We start from the raw sequence: 13,260 nt of genomic DNA, 5'->3' as shown, positions 1-13,260 counted from the left end.
CACCTTCCTGTATTAAAAGCTCTGCGCAGCCTTATAGGAGGAAAACTGTGACTCTGTCTTGACTGATGTTTTCCAAGCTCATTTGATCACAGAAGCCATTTTTGTCAAGTAATACAAATAAGCATCGCGAGACATTAGTGCCTTGAGGAGAACTGATCTACTTCAGCCTTCACAGAAGTTTCAGAGACTCCTCCATTCATAGTGAAATCGCAACATCTTGCTCAGGAATAAAGGCTACCCCTACCATATATATTTATAAGACCTGCATTTTTCCAAGTCTCACATCCTTTGCAAATAAATGATGCTACATTGACATCAGTTACCATTCTCTGACTCAGAGCTCCCACCTGCACCGGTACCAGACCCTCAGGCCGGCTCTCAGGAACAAAGGAGTTATTTCTGGCCTTGCATATGCGCAGGCATAGTCCTGGCTGAGCCCCTCAATGTTCTCTGCTCTGGCACCTGCTGCCCCTATGTCACCTGAAAAGGGAGCCCTGCTCCTGCCACAGCCGGCCTGGCCTGGGCACTGGTGTCAGGTGCTCCAGGCGCTGCATCAGCATGGAGGTGCCACGACCTCCTGCGTGGGTCCTCCCAGCAGCCGAGCCGTAGGTGCGCCCTGCAGAAACACGGGGTGTGGGAAGTCGTCCTCAGTGCTGGGCCGCACCTGTCTGTGCCCCGGCAGCTCTGCCTGTTCCCTGCATCTTACCTGTGAGGCTCAGGTTTCATTTCTTTCTAACACTTCTGAAACCTGTCTCCAGTATGTATGACAGGGCATTTGTTATACTCCAGTATGGATTTTTTTTAAAGGTTTATTTTGGGGACCAGCACTATGGCATAGCAGGCCTGAAGTGCTGACATCCCATATGGGCGCCAGGTCAAGTCCCAGCTGCTCCACTATTGATTCAGCTCCCTGCTAATGTGCCTGGGAAAGCAGTGGAAGATGGCCCAAGTGCTTGGACCCTGCACCCATGTGGGAGACCTGGAAGAAGCTCCTGGCTTCTGGCTTCAGCCTGGCACAGCCTTAGCTGTTGTGGCCATTTGGAGAGTGAGCCAGAGGATGGAAGACCTTTCTCTGTCTCTCCCTCTCTGTCTCTCCTCTCTGAAACTCTGCCTTTCAAATAAAAAAATAAATCTTTTTAAAAAGATTTTTTTGATTTTTCTATAAATAATCTTTTTAAAAGATTTCTTTAATTTTTTATAAAAATCTTTAAAAATGATTTGTTTTATTTATTTGAAAGGCAGAGTTACAGAGATACACAGAGAGCTTCCATCCACTGGTTCACTCCCCAGATGACCACAACAGGCTGAAGTCAAGAATCCGGAACTCCGTCTGGATCTCCCATGTGAGTGACAGGGGCTCAAGGACCTGGGCCATCCTCCGCTGCTTTCCCAGGTGCATGAGCAGGGAGCTGGATGAGAAGCGGAGCAGCCGGGCTAGGAACCAGTGCTCATGGGTGACACCGGTGTCTCCAGAGGTGCCCTAACCTGCTGCACCCCAACAGCGGCCGAAGCTCGGATCTCATCCCTAAGTCAGACCTGCAGGCCCTGTCTTCTCCTCCGTCCACGTCTACCGTCAGAAATGCACACAAAACTTCAAGTTCTTTCCTTTGCCACCGCTCCCTCCTCTTCATCCTCATCCTTCTCTTCTTTCCCCCTCCTTCTCCCACTGCTTTCCCTGTTTTAGGGTCTGCTGAGGCCTCCCCTGGCCAAATCTTACACGAAAAAGACACGCGGGGCTGTGACTGCTTGTTGGTGGTGATGCTCTCTGAGCGCCGAGCTATCGGGTGCTTTAAGTACCTTTTTTTTTTTTGCTTATTTGCATTCTCTCAATTTCTATCTTGATCAAGTATTACAGAAGTAAGTTATAAACTAGATATATAGAATATACAAACATCTATAAAGGCAAATAATAAAAAACCAACAACATCTTTATGGCATATTTTTTCAGTTATTTAGAATGCCCATGCCTGGGGCTTTGCAAGATTGCACGATTGTGCCCTTTGCCCACCCCCCCATGCCCCCCCCCCCCGTAATCATCCTGTTTTCTCCACAACAAACAACTACAGCTGATATTTTAGGAATAGGATTTTATAGTGCTTGTTACAGTTTATATTTATGTTCCATGTTTTTATTTACATCACCACCGGCCTCCAGAAAAGAATTAAGGTGGTTTACCAGATGCATAAAGCACAGCAAGTTAGCACACGCGAAGGGAAAGTAGGAGAGAAAGAAAAAACATAACGAGGAGTCTGAGACAGGGGTAGACCGACGCTAACCCCAGATCACTGCACAGGTCCTGGTGGCTGGTGTGGGGTCTGCAGCTGCTAACCAGCAGGACGAAAACAGACGCCTGCTCCCCAGCTCCAGGCGGCTCCGCCCGTGGCTTCAGACTGCGCACCGGCAGCACAGAGCCCAAAGCGGCCCTCCGGCCTCTGTGTGGGAGGGGAGGATGGAGAGGTAGCCCCGCCTTCAAGACTGTTCCTCAACCTCCACACTTGTTTCAGCTTTGGAGGGTGGATCCTGGTACGGGACGGTGTGGGGTTTCACATAAAACCACGTCTTCATTCATTTTAAACGCAGTCTTCCTCTTCCCTGGTGTGCTGCAAGGAGGCCTGTGGTTCCGAAGCACTTCATGGCTGGTAGAGAAAAACCGGAACACAGTCCCTGACGTCTGCAAGAGCTCCCCTGGGCAGCCTGGTTCAGATACCCAGCACGTAGCAGGCGCTGGAAGGCACGATGTGAGATGCAAAAATGAGAGCAGGAAAGCAGATGCTTTCCAGAAACTTCCAGTCTAGTGGAGGAGACCCACAGTTTTCTTTTCTTGACAGGCAGAGTGGACAGTGAGAGAGAGAGACAGAGAGAGAAAGGTCTTCCTTTTGCCATTGGTTCACCCCCCCAATGGCCGCTGCGGCTGTGCACTGTGGCCGGCGCACCGCACTGATCCGAAGCCAGGAGCCGGGACTAGAACCCGGTGTGCCAGCGCTGCAGGCGGAGGATTAGCCTATTGAGCCACGGCGCCAGCCGACCCACAGTTCTTGATTTTGGTAGTGGTGGGTCACTGTAATTTTTTAAAAAATAGATTTATTTATTTATTTATTTTTTTGACAGGCAGAGTGGACAGTTAGAGAGAGAGAGAGAAAGGTCTTCCTTTACCGCTGGTTCACCCCACAATGGTCGTTGCAGCCAGCACACTGCGCTGATCCGAAGCCAGGAGCCAGGTGCTTCTCCTGGTCTCCCATGCGGGTACAGGGCCCAAGGACTAGCCATCCTCCACTGTCCTCCCAGGCCACAGCAGAGAGCTGGACTGGAAGAGGAGCAACCGGGACAGAATCCGGCGCCCCGACCAGGACTAGAAGCCGGGGTGCCGGCACCGCAGGTGGAGGATTAGCCTATTGAGCCATGGCACCAGCCAGATCTATCTATTTATTTATTTATTTAAAAGGCAGAGTTACAGAGAAGCAGAGGCAGAGAGAGAGAAAGGTCTTTAATCCATTGGTTCACTCCCCAAATGTCCACAACGGCCAGAGCTGGGCTGATCTAAAGCCAGGAGCCAGGAGTTTCTTCCAGGTCTCCCACGTGGTTGCTGGGCCCAAGGACTTTGAAAGGCAGAGCAACAGAAAGAAGGAGAAAGAGAATCTTCCATCCACTGGTTCACTCCCCAAGTGGTCACAACAGCCAGGGCTGGGCCATGCTGAAGCTCACATCCAGGAGCTCCATCCTGTTCTCGCACATGAATGGCAGGGGCCCAGGCACTTGGGCCATCTTCCACCGCCTTCCTAGGTGCATTCACAGGGAGATGGACCAGAAGCCGAGCAGTGGGACCCGAACCAGTACTGTGATGTGGGATGCCGGCATTCAGGTAGCAGCTTATCCCGCCGCACCATGATGCCAGCCCCTGAGAGTACTCGTGAGTACTTTTCCCAGGACGTGGTGGCGAGTAAGGGGAAAGTGAGGCGGGGTGGGGGAGCAGAGGTGGGCAGGAGCCAGCCCTCTGAGGCCTGGTGGAATGGAGAGGAGGATTTATCCCACGGCATGGAGGAGGGCGAGCGGGGGCTCCAAGGCAGAGCCACTGTCTGCACCACCCTTACTCCCTCAGCCTGGGTCTCAAGGATCTCAGCGTCTCTGGCTCCTCACCCGAGGGCTTTCTCCAACACCTGCAGCGCCTTCAGAAGTGCCAAGGGATGCAGCCCTCTCCCCGCCCCGCCCTGCTACTCCTTTAAGGCCGTCATTCTGATAGGATTTGGCTCCCTCCCTCAGCTAGGGGGACCCATAGGCTCCCTGAAGGCTGGGGTGGGACAGAAGCTGGCAAGGCTAACACCCAAGCTACCCACAGCATAACCTGAATGGGAGCCCCCAACCCCTCGACCGTCTGCTTTCCCACTCCCCTACTTCCAGGGCTTCCTTGGGCTCATACCTCCCAAATAACCTCTGTGCATCCGGGTCCTTAGCTTGGGCTTTTCAGGAGATCCCGAGTCGCAGTGTCTATTAACAAGGGCCATGGTTGGAGGGCAGCAGGGGAGAATGGGGTAGACCAGCTGTCCCGGCTGGAGGGGTTTGGGGTTCATGGCACCGGGCAGGGAGAAACGTGAAAGGACTCAGTGGAACCGGGGGAGGCAGGGGACGTGCAGCGGAAGAGAGGGCAACGTGAAGGCTGCCTCCTGGGCTTCCGTCTTCCCGAGGAGGGAGGTCACCGGGAAAGGTCGGGGAATACATATGTTAATATTTTTGTGCGTGTCACAGAACAGCTTGTAACCACCAGATTTTCTGGAACTCTCTGCCATCTTCACGCCCTGCCTTGACTCATCAGACTCTGGAACAACCCGGCTGTCATCGTCCAGGGAAGCCCCCATGCGCTCCTGCAGGGCAGGATCCAATAACAGTGTTCTCATCCAATAAAGGCGGCTGGCGCACAGGGACAAAATATTGAATTAAAAACAATACCAGAGCCGCCGAGCCCGCGCCACCCCTGAACTGCCTGTGCGTGCCTTCACTCTGCAAATTGCTAACGGGAGCCCCAGGGAAATACTGTCCAGGAGAGGGGGGGCGAGGGCGGGAGGGGAGGGAGGAAGCAAAGTCACCTCCCAGCCTCCGCTGGCTGAGCTGATGCCAAGGAGCAAGGATTCAGCGGCTGCAAACCCAGCCAGCCCTGGGCTCTTAGCCCTGGCCTTGGTGCTTGGCTGTGAACCTGCCTCCCAGAGGTAGGAGATGCAGTGGTTAACACATGGGGCTCTGGGGATTTGCACCCTCCTGCACCCCACTGGTTGGCTCCTTAGACCATCTGCACCTCAGTTTTTACTGTTCTTCCAAGAACAGACTAGCACTGCATTTAGCACCTACTTAATCCTCACAACCACTCAATTCCCATCTGACAAAGGGTGGAGCCAAGTCTCAGAGAGGTTAGGTAACCTGCCCAGGGTCACACAGCCAAGTGTAGCCAGATTTCAGACCACGGCAATGCGAGTCCTACACACACCGTCTGCTTTGGCTTGAATGTTTGTGTTCCCACAACCTGTTCCTGGGTGGAACCCAAAGCCGGAATGTGATGGTAACAAGAGGGGGGACTTCGTCTGAGTACAGTGGCTCCAAGAGTTGTTAACTCAGCGGCTCAATGAGGTCAGGCCTGTCTTCCCCGAGTGTCGGCACCGGTGCCGGTCCCGTCCACAAGGTCACACTTCTGGGCCTCAGGTGCGGGTGCGAGCGCATCCTGCAAAGGAGGAGACGTTTCCTTTCTGAGATCAAAAACCAACTTGTCCAGACGCAAGTGTTTGCCCCGGGGGCTAGGAGGCTGCTTGCAGCATCGCATCCCACACTGGAGGGCCTGGGCTCAGGTCTTAGCTTCACTCCCAACTCCAGCTTCCTGGAAGGCACCCTGGGAGACAGCGGGTCATGGCTCAAGTAGTTGGGTCCCTGCCACCCACATGGGAGATCTGGATTCCAGCCTTGATTCCGGCTTTGACCTGGCCTGGCCCCAGCTGTTGCAAGCATTTGGGAGTGAACTAGCAGATGAGATCTCTCTCTCTCTCTCTCTCTCTCTCTCTCTCTCTCTCTCTCTCTCCTCCCTTCAAATACATAAAGATATTTTAAATACATCTTCTAGAAACCCTTGAGCAAACATTCCTCATGTCTCCATTCCTATTTCCAAGCCAGTTGCTCACAGAGAATTGAAAGTTCATGAATGGCTCTGGTAAAATCCATGACCGTTTGCAAGGATGAATTAGCCCCTAAATCCTTGTGCTGTGGGAAAGGCGAAAAGAAGCAGTGGCTGGCTTGAGGGATACAAACCCAAATGTATGCAAATCCTCTCTTCTCATCCACAAAGACCTTTTTCTAATAATTGCCTCCTCTCAGTTAACATTTTACTCACCCTTCAAGGACCACCTTGAATGTCATCTCTTCTAGGCAGTCTTCCCAGATTTTCTCCCGCCAGATTCATTGTTCCTTTCACTATGCTTCCAAGGAATTTAACACACACTATTCCTATGGCCTTTCTCACCTGATATGGAGTGAACCCTTCAGAGTACTTGGGCCCAGGTTCAAATCCCAAGCCTTCCGCTTCCTCACAGGGGAGCTTTAGGCATGTTAGTTTCCCTTTTCAAACCTCATCCTCCTCTTCTGTAAAAGCATAGTTTTTAAAAAGATTAATTTTATTTATTTGAAAGGAAAAATTACAGAAGGAGAGAGAGAGGGAGAGAGAGAGAGAGAGAGAGAGAGAGAGAGAGAGAAGAGCTTCCATCCACTGGTTCACTTCCTCAAGTGGCCACAACAGCTGGGGCTGGGCTAGGCTGAAGCCAAGAGCCAGGAGCTCCATTTGGGTCCCAAGCACTTGGGCCATCTTCCACTGCTTTCCCAGGCGCATCAGCAGGGAGCTGGATCAGAAGCGGAGCAGCTGATTCCTGTTATGGAATGCTTGCATTGCAGTTGGCGGCTTAACCCACTGTGCCGCCGCACGGGCACTGAGGTATTCATTCTGTTTAAGGCCACTTTGCGAATTAAGGCAAACAGTGTGTCTGGGATGTTTATCAATGATCTTCTTGGGAAGATGGGGGAAAGGGAAGGAGGAAGAAAAACCATGTAGCTGGAGTAAGCAAAACTCAACTCTCAGGAAAGAAAAAGCTGAAGTCATTCCAAGGTGCCGACCACGCGGCCCCCTCGCCCTGAGCGTCCCCTCCCCTGCTTCTCCTAAGAAAGTCATTTTTCATCCCCAAAGTCATTTGGCTGAGAGGGGGGAGAGACGCAGTGGCAGGGTCTGTATTGTGCCTGCCCGCTGCCATCCATCACCCGGGTGACAGGAACTCACCTCCCACAAATAAAGTTATGACAAGCATCCCCAACCCATTCTTTCTGCTGTCGCCTCCCTGTTTCCATCATCTCTGACATTAGAAGCCATCAGCCAAGCTGTTTGTCACGCCTCTGACAGGACCTTGGCAGTGTGGGCAGGAGGGTGGACGCGAGGGTGGGTGTCCTCCCGCCACCCCCATCCACCCCGGGGGAACTTGAGCTGTTCACTTGTCGTCTGGGAAAGGGGCTGTCCCCTGTGGGAAGAGCACAACAGGGCAGTGACACCGGTGAGAGTGAGCCTGTGCGAGGTGCAGTGGCAGCCACAGAGAGAGAGGCAGAGCCCAGCCTTGCTTCTGAGCCGTGCCCGGTCAGGGGAGGCAGCAGAGGACAGGCCACGTCCACAGACGGTGCCAGATCAGGTGGGGCAGAGGCGGCCCAGGGGGCCACGGGAGCCCCGAAGGGTAGGGGGTGAGGACAACATTCAATGCACAGCAGTACTGGGCCAGGGTGTCTAACCGTGGATGGAACATTGAGATTCCTTCTCTGCCTCCAATGAGCCAGAGGACCTCGTCCAAGTCCCCTGATGTCTCTGAGCCCCGGTTTGCTCACGGGTTTCCCTGAACTCGCAGGGCTCTGGCAAGAGGGACATCATCATTCCATTAACCAGCCAGCTCCTCAAGGACAGATGTGAGTCGGGACCTTTTGGTTGCAAGACACAAAAACCAACCCAAACCAGCCTAGCCAAAAAGAGAATTTATTGGCTCCTGTATCTCAAAAACCTAGGAGCAGAAGGGCATCAGGCTCTGCTGGGTCCAGGGGCCCAGACAATGTGCTCAGTACCTGGTTTCTTGCCACTCGGCCTCTCTTATGCAGTGCTGGCTTTATTCTCAGGTCCCCTGACCAGGAGCTCCAGTTCTAACCATTGCAGGTTCAAATACAGCCAGGAAGAGCAAGTCTCCCCTCTTCGCACTTCCTGCACATGGCTTGGAGTTCACTCTGATTGGTTCTCCTCAGGTCATGTGCCAGCTAGGAACCAATTGCATGGTCAGGAGAACCTGATTGGCTCAGCCTGGGTCTCAGACTTCCTCTTGGAGCAGGCGGTGGAGTCTTCCTTGGACCACGGGGACTGAAAGTGGGGGGCAGGTGCATTCCTAAGGGTAGGTGGGGATAAGGGAGACTGGATGCTAAGGGTACTTTGTGGGAGCAAAACTCTGAGGAACTGACCGCTGGTGCTCCCCATCCAGCTACCATTTGCACAGGGACCCTCCCAGTGTGGAGGACTCCTTGGGTCCCGTGGTGAGGAGACCATAGAACTTTGGCCATGGACAGACCTAGGTTCAAGTTCTGGCTCTAACTCACTCTTTGGAAGCTGCACTGTACGAGCAACATAACCTTGATGAACTCATCTGTAAAATGGGTTTCTGCATTCCTGCCCTGATGGGTTGTGGAGGGGGTTAAGCCAGCTCATGCTGCTGTGGTGGAGAGATGTGTGGGTCCCCCTTCAAGGAAGCACTTGCTGCCTGGTGTGGGAACTGCACTCGGCGATACCTCCGGCTGTCGACTCTTTCGGACCTGCCTCAGCTGCTGAGAGCCACCTGGCTCAGGTGGGGTCTTTCCAGGGCAGCCTGGATCCGGTGCCTGAGCAAACTAGGGCTGACGTGTTCACTCCAGTGCAGAGCAGCTCCGCCAGGCAAGGCGCATCCCAGAGCTGCTGTGAGCCCCCGGGACTCTGCGGGGCCTGCTGACTTCCCTCTGACCCGAGGCCCAGCTGCCCCACTTCAGAGCTGGGAGGCAGCAGTGATGGCTCAAGTACAGGGGTTCCTGCCACCCACGTGGGAAACCTGGCTCCTCGCTTCAGCCTGGCCCAGACCTGGCTGCTGTGGGCATGTGGGGAATGAACCAGTGGATGGAAGCATTCTCTTTGTTTCTCTTCCTTTCTCTGGCTCTCAAATAAAATGACAATAAATCAATAGAATCAAAGTAAATAAATAAACAAATCGTTAAGGTCTCCCATCTCAGAGATGCAGCCAAGCACCTGCCCACCCAGATGGAGACCCTGGACAAGGGCGGATCCACACACGCTGCTCGCGCTCACCTTTCACCCCCAAAACCAGGGCAAGAAGACGCAGCCAACAGCCGTGTGTCCTGAGCCTGAGTCACAGTGCGGGACGGAGAGAAGTTCAGGGCAGACAACAAGTGCGTTTCTGATAAAGTTAAGTGCATCGCACATAAAGGGCTGGCACGTTCTGAGCTCATGTTCTTCCTGCTTTGAGGGGATTGGCAATGGCCTTTTGTTTGTGGAGCCATTGGACAGTAAATGGTCACTGTTGGTTGGATGTAGGGAGTGGGAGTCTTTCAATTCTAAACTGGTTCTCAAAAAATACTTTTATTTTTATTGTATCCAAAACCTCAAGTTTTCAGAGCCAGAGGCTCGGTGATGGGAGACATGTGTACTCCTCCCTCATCCTTTGGGCTCTGCTCTGGCCGCCCACCCAGAGTGACCCTCCTTGGCGGCGCTGTGCCCCCGCCCCCATTGCATCTCCCAGTCTGAACATCTACTCCCCAAGAGCATCTTGTTCATCGCCTTCTCGCTGATGTACCGTCTGCTTCTGAATCTGACCGCCAGCGGTGTGAGGTCGGAGGTCACGTTCACGCGCCCTCCCCGGTGCCTCCCCCAGGTCCTGGTGCCCAGAAGTACTCAGGAGGTGTTTGTGGAGTGAATGAGGGAAGGCAGGAACAGCTCTGAGGACTCAGGCTGGAGAGCAGCCGGGGGTGCCTCTGGCGGGACAGGCTATGGGCACCCCAGGCCCCTCGTTCCAGCTCAGCCCCCAGCTGCAGCCAGGGCGCACAATGCCCGTGCACAGGGCCAGTGTCCCATCTCTGGGCTGTTTTGGAAGTCCAGGTTCCTTGCTCAGGGGACACATAGGCATAGCCTCAAGGTGCAAGGGAGTTACTGCCCCTCACCCCCTGCCCACCCACCGCACCCTGCCACCCTCACCAGCAATGCTCAACCCTGAGGCAGCATGGGGCAGGCATGTGGCCTAGCCGTCCCATGTCCCAGGTCCTAGCACTGGGTTCAGCTACCCAGCTCCTCTCCTGACTCAGTTTCCCACTAATGCACACTGCGGGAGGCAGCAGTGAGGGCTCAGGTGATCGTCCTGCCACTCACATGGGAGATGGAGATCAAATTCTTGACTCCCAGTGTCATTGCGGGCATCTGGGGGCAAGTCAGCACATAGGAGCATATTCTCTCCCTCTCTCTCTGTGTCTCTGTCTCTGTCTCTCTCTCTCTCTCTCTCTCTCTCTCTCTCTCTCTCTCTTTCTCTCTGCCTCTCAAATAACTTTTGTAAAAAAGCACTGTCACATTTCTCTTCAAGCTCAGAGTCGGTGGATTGCTGATGCAGCCTCCCGTCCAGTGGGTGAACGCTCCCGAGCTGCGCGGTGCATGGGAGTCAGGGTGGTGCCCCAGGTCTTCCTATGGCAGCCAGCTCTGCCTGCTCCCCGCTCCTGCTGCCTGCGGAGCAGTGCCCCCCAGTACAGTCCCTGCACCCCAGCCTCTGCCTCGGGCCCTGATCGCCGTGTGGGGAGGACCCAGCAGGCTGGCTCCCTGGCGTCTCTGAAATTCCCCTTCGCTCCTGCGGTCTCCTCTCTGAACCCAGGCCTGCCCTCCCAGTGCCTCCCCGCCCCTCCCCTTGACTGGCAGATGAGCTGGCAGCTCTTGACTCTCGTCCAAGCCAGTGCCAGTGCCGAGAAATGTTAATGAGGGGACTTGGCCGGGCACTTGAGGGTCCAGGTGCTTTGGAGGCAGGAAGGGAGGGAAGGGGCCTCTCTAAATGAGTCTCGATAATTACATCATCTGCTGTCCCCTGGGCCCCTCCTCTCCTTTTGTTCTTGCCGCCAATCCATTATCTTCTCTCTCCTCTGCCTCCTCGCCCTACAGCTGCTGCACAGAAACGCTGAGCCGGCCTGGAAGGGCTCAGCCCAGTGTGGGCACCGGGCTTCGCTGGCGGGCACAGGCCCAGAGCCACCCCTAAAGCCTTGCTGTTGCTGCGCTATTATCTTAATTCTGAGGATTTGTTTATTTGAAAGGCAGAGTGTCAGAGCGAGGGACACACACACACACACACACAGGGGGGGGGGGGAGGTCTCCCATCCACTGGTTCACTCCCCAAATGGCCATAATGGCCAGGGCTAAGCCAGGTCAAAGCCAGGAGCCAGGAACTCCATTTGGGTCTCCCGCATGGGCACAGGGGCCCAAGCACTTGGACTACCACCTGCTGTCTTCCCAGGCACATTAGCAGGAAGCTGGACCAGAAGCAGAGGAGCTGGGACTCAAACCAGTACTTATACTGAATGCTGGCATCACAGGCAGCAGTCTAACCTGCTGCACCACAGTGCTGGCCCTCGTGTCATCATTTTAATGCTCAGACAGAGGCTTACTGACTCAGGAAGAAATTCCTCCCCCTTATGCCTCTTTTCTAAGTAAGAGGAGAGCCCCGGGATCAGTGCTGTGGTATAGTGGCTAAAGCCATCACCTGCAGCATCAGCATCCCATGTGGGCGACAGTTCGAGTCCCGGCTGCTCTACTTCTGGTCTGGCTCTCTGCTGTGGCCTGGGAAAGCAGCAGAAGATGGCTCAGGTCTTTGGGCCCCTGCACCTATGTGGGAGACCAGGAAGAAGCTCCTGGCTCCTGGCTTCAGATCGGCGCAGCTCCAGTCTTTGCAGCCAACTGAGGAATGAACCAGCGGATGGAAGACCTCTCTCTCTCTCTCTGTCTCTCCTTCTCTCTCTGTGTAACTCTGACTTTCAGATAAAAAGTAAATAAATATTTAGAAAAAAAGATGGAGTCTGGCTAGAAGGGTCATGTTATCAGGGGCCTGTGCTGTGGCATAGTGGGTTAAGCCTCCACCTGCAGTGCCAGCTTCCCCTGTGGGCATGGGTTTGAGTCCCGGCTGCTCCACTTCCAATCCAGCTCCCTGTTAATGGCCTGGGAAAGCAGTAGAAGATGGCCCAAGTGCTTTGGCCCCTGAACCTGTGTGGGAAACCTGGAAGAAGCACCTGGCTCCTGGCTTCAGATGGGCACAGCTCTGGCCGGTGCAGCCAATTGGGGAATGAACCAGGGGATAGAAGCCCTTTCTCTCTTTCTCTCCTTCTCTCTGTAACTCTGCCTCTCAAATAAATAAATAAAATATCATTTAAAAAAAGATCAAAATTCTTCCCTTCATTCATTCATGTTTGGGCAGCTTCTCTGTGTCCAAGCCTTGGGCATCTAACCTGGAGCCCGTGCCATGCGCAGCCTGCAGCCTGGGAGGGCAGTGCCTTGGTTAGCGTCTAACCAAAGAGAACCGCAGCGTTTACAAAGGAGGAACTGGGATCCAGAGCGAGGGAGCTGGTGCAGGAGCCGAGGTGCCACCCGGGGACTCGTCAGAGTTCAAAGCTACAACTGCCCTTAGAGCTGAGGGCCAGAGGGAGGCGGGCAGCTCAGGGGCAGGGTCCCTTGGTGGAACATGGAACCACGTGAGCGAGGGGTTGCTGGAGACGTGGAGGAGGCACAGCCTCTGCTAGAGATGCTGTCCAAGGCCAGGGAGAAAACTGCCAGGCTCCGCCCTGCCTCCTACCAGGGCCCCTGCGGCATAGAGCAGACAGCAGAGGGCTGAGAAGCGGGTGCAGGCCAGGCTTGCCGTCCTGGGGCGGGGAGCACACGCAGGGGAAGGGTTGTGGCTTTGCCAGGAGAGGCCAGAGAACCGGACAGTGGGCTGATTGGGGCTGGACTTTGCGGGATGCCCAGGAGTTTGCGAGCACTGGGAGAGTGGGGTGTATCCATGGAGGATGCTTTGGGTGAAGCCACCAGGCCCACACTCTCCCCGGCTCCTCTGCTGAGTCTCTCATCACCCAGGGGCTGCCGGCAGAGACAGCCGCATGTCCTTGTCCTCTGCTGCCTCTGTGCCTTGCACCGGGTCAGACACCAGGCCAGGGGCTGAG

This window comes from Lepus europaeus, chromosome 10 (assembly GCF_033115175.1).
Source record: "Lepus europaeus isolate LE1 chromosome 10, mLepTim1.pri, whole genome shotgun sequence".
Classification (NCBI taxonomy): domain Eukaryota; kingdom Metazoa; phylum Chordata; class Mammalia; order Lagomorpha; family Leporidae; genus Lepus; species Lepus europaeus.
Note: the sequence above shows the minus strand (reverse complement) of the source record.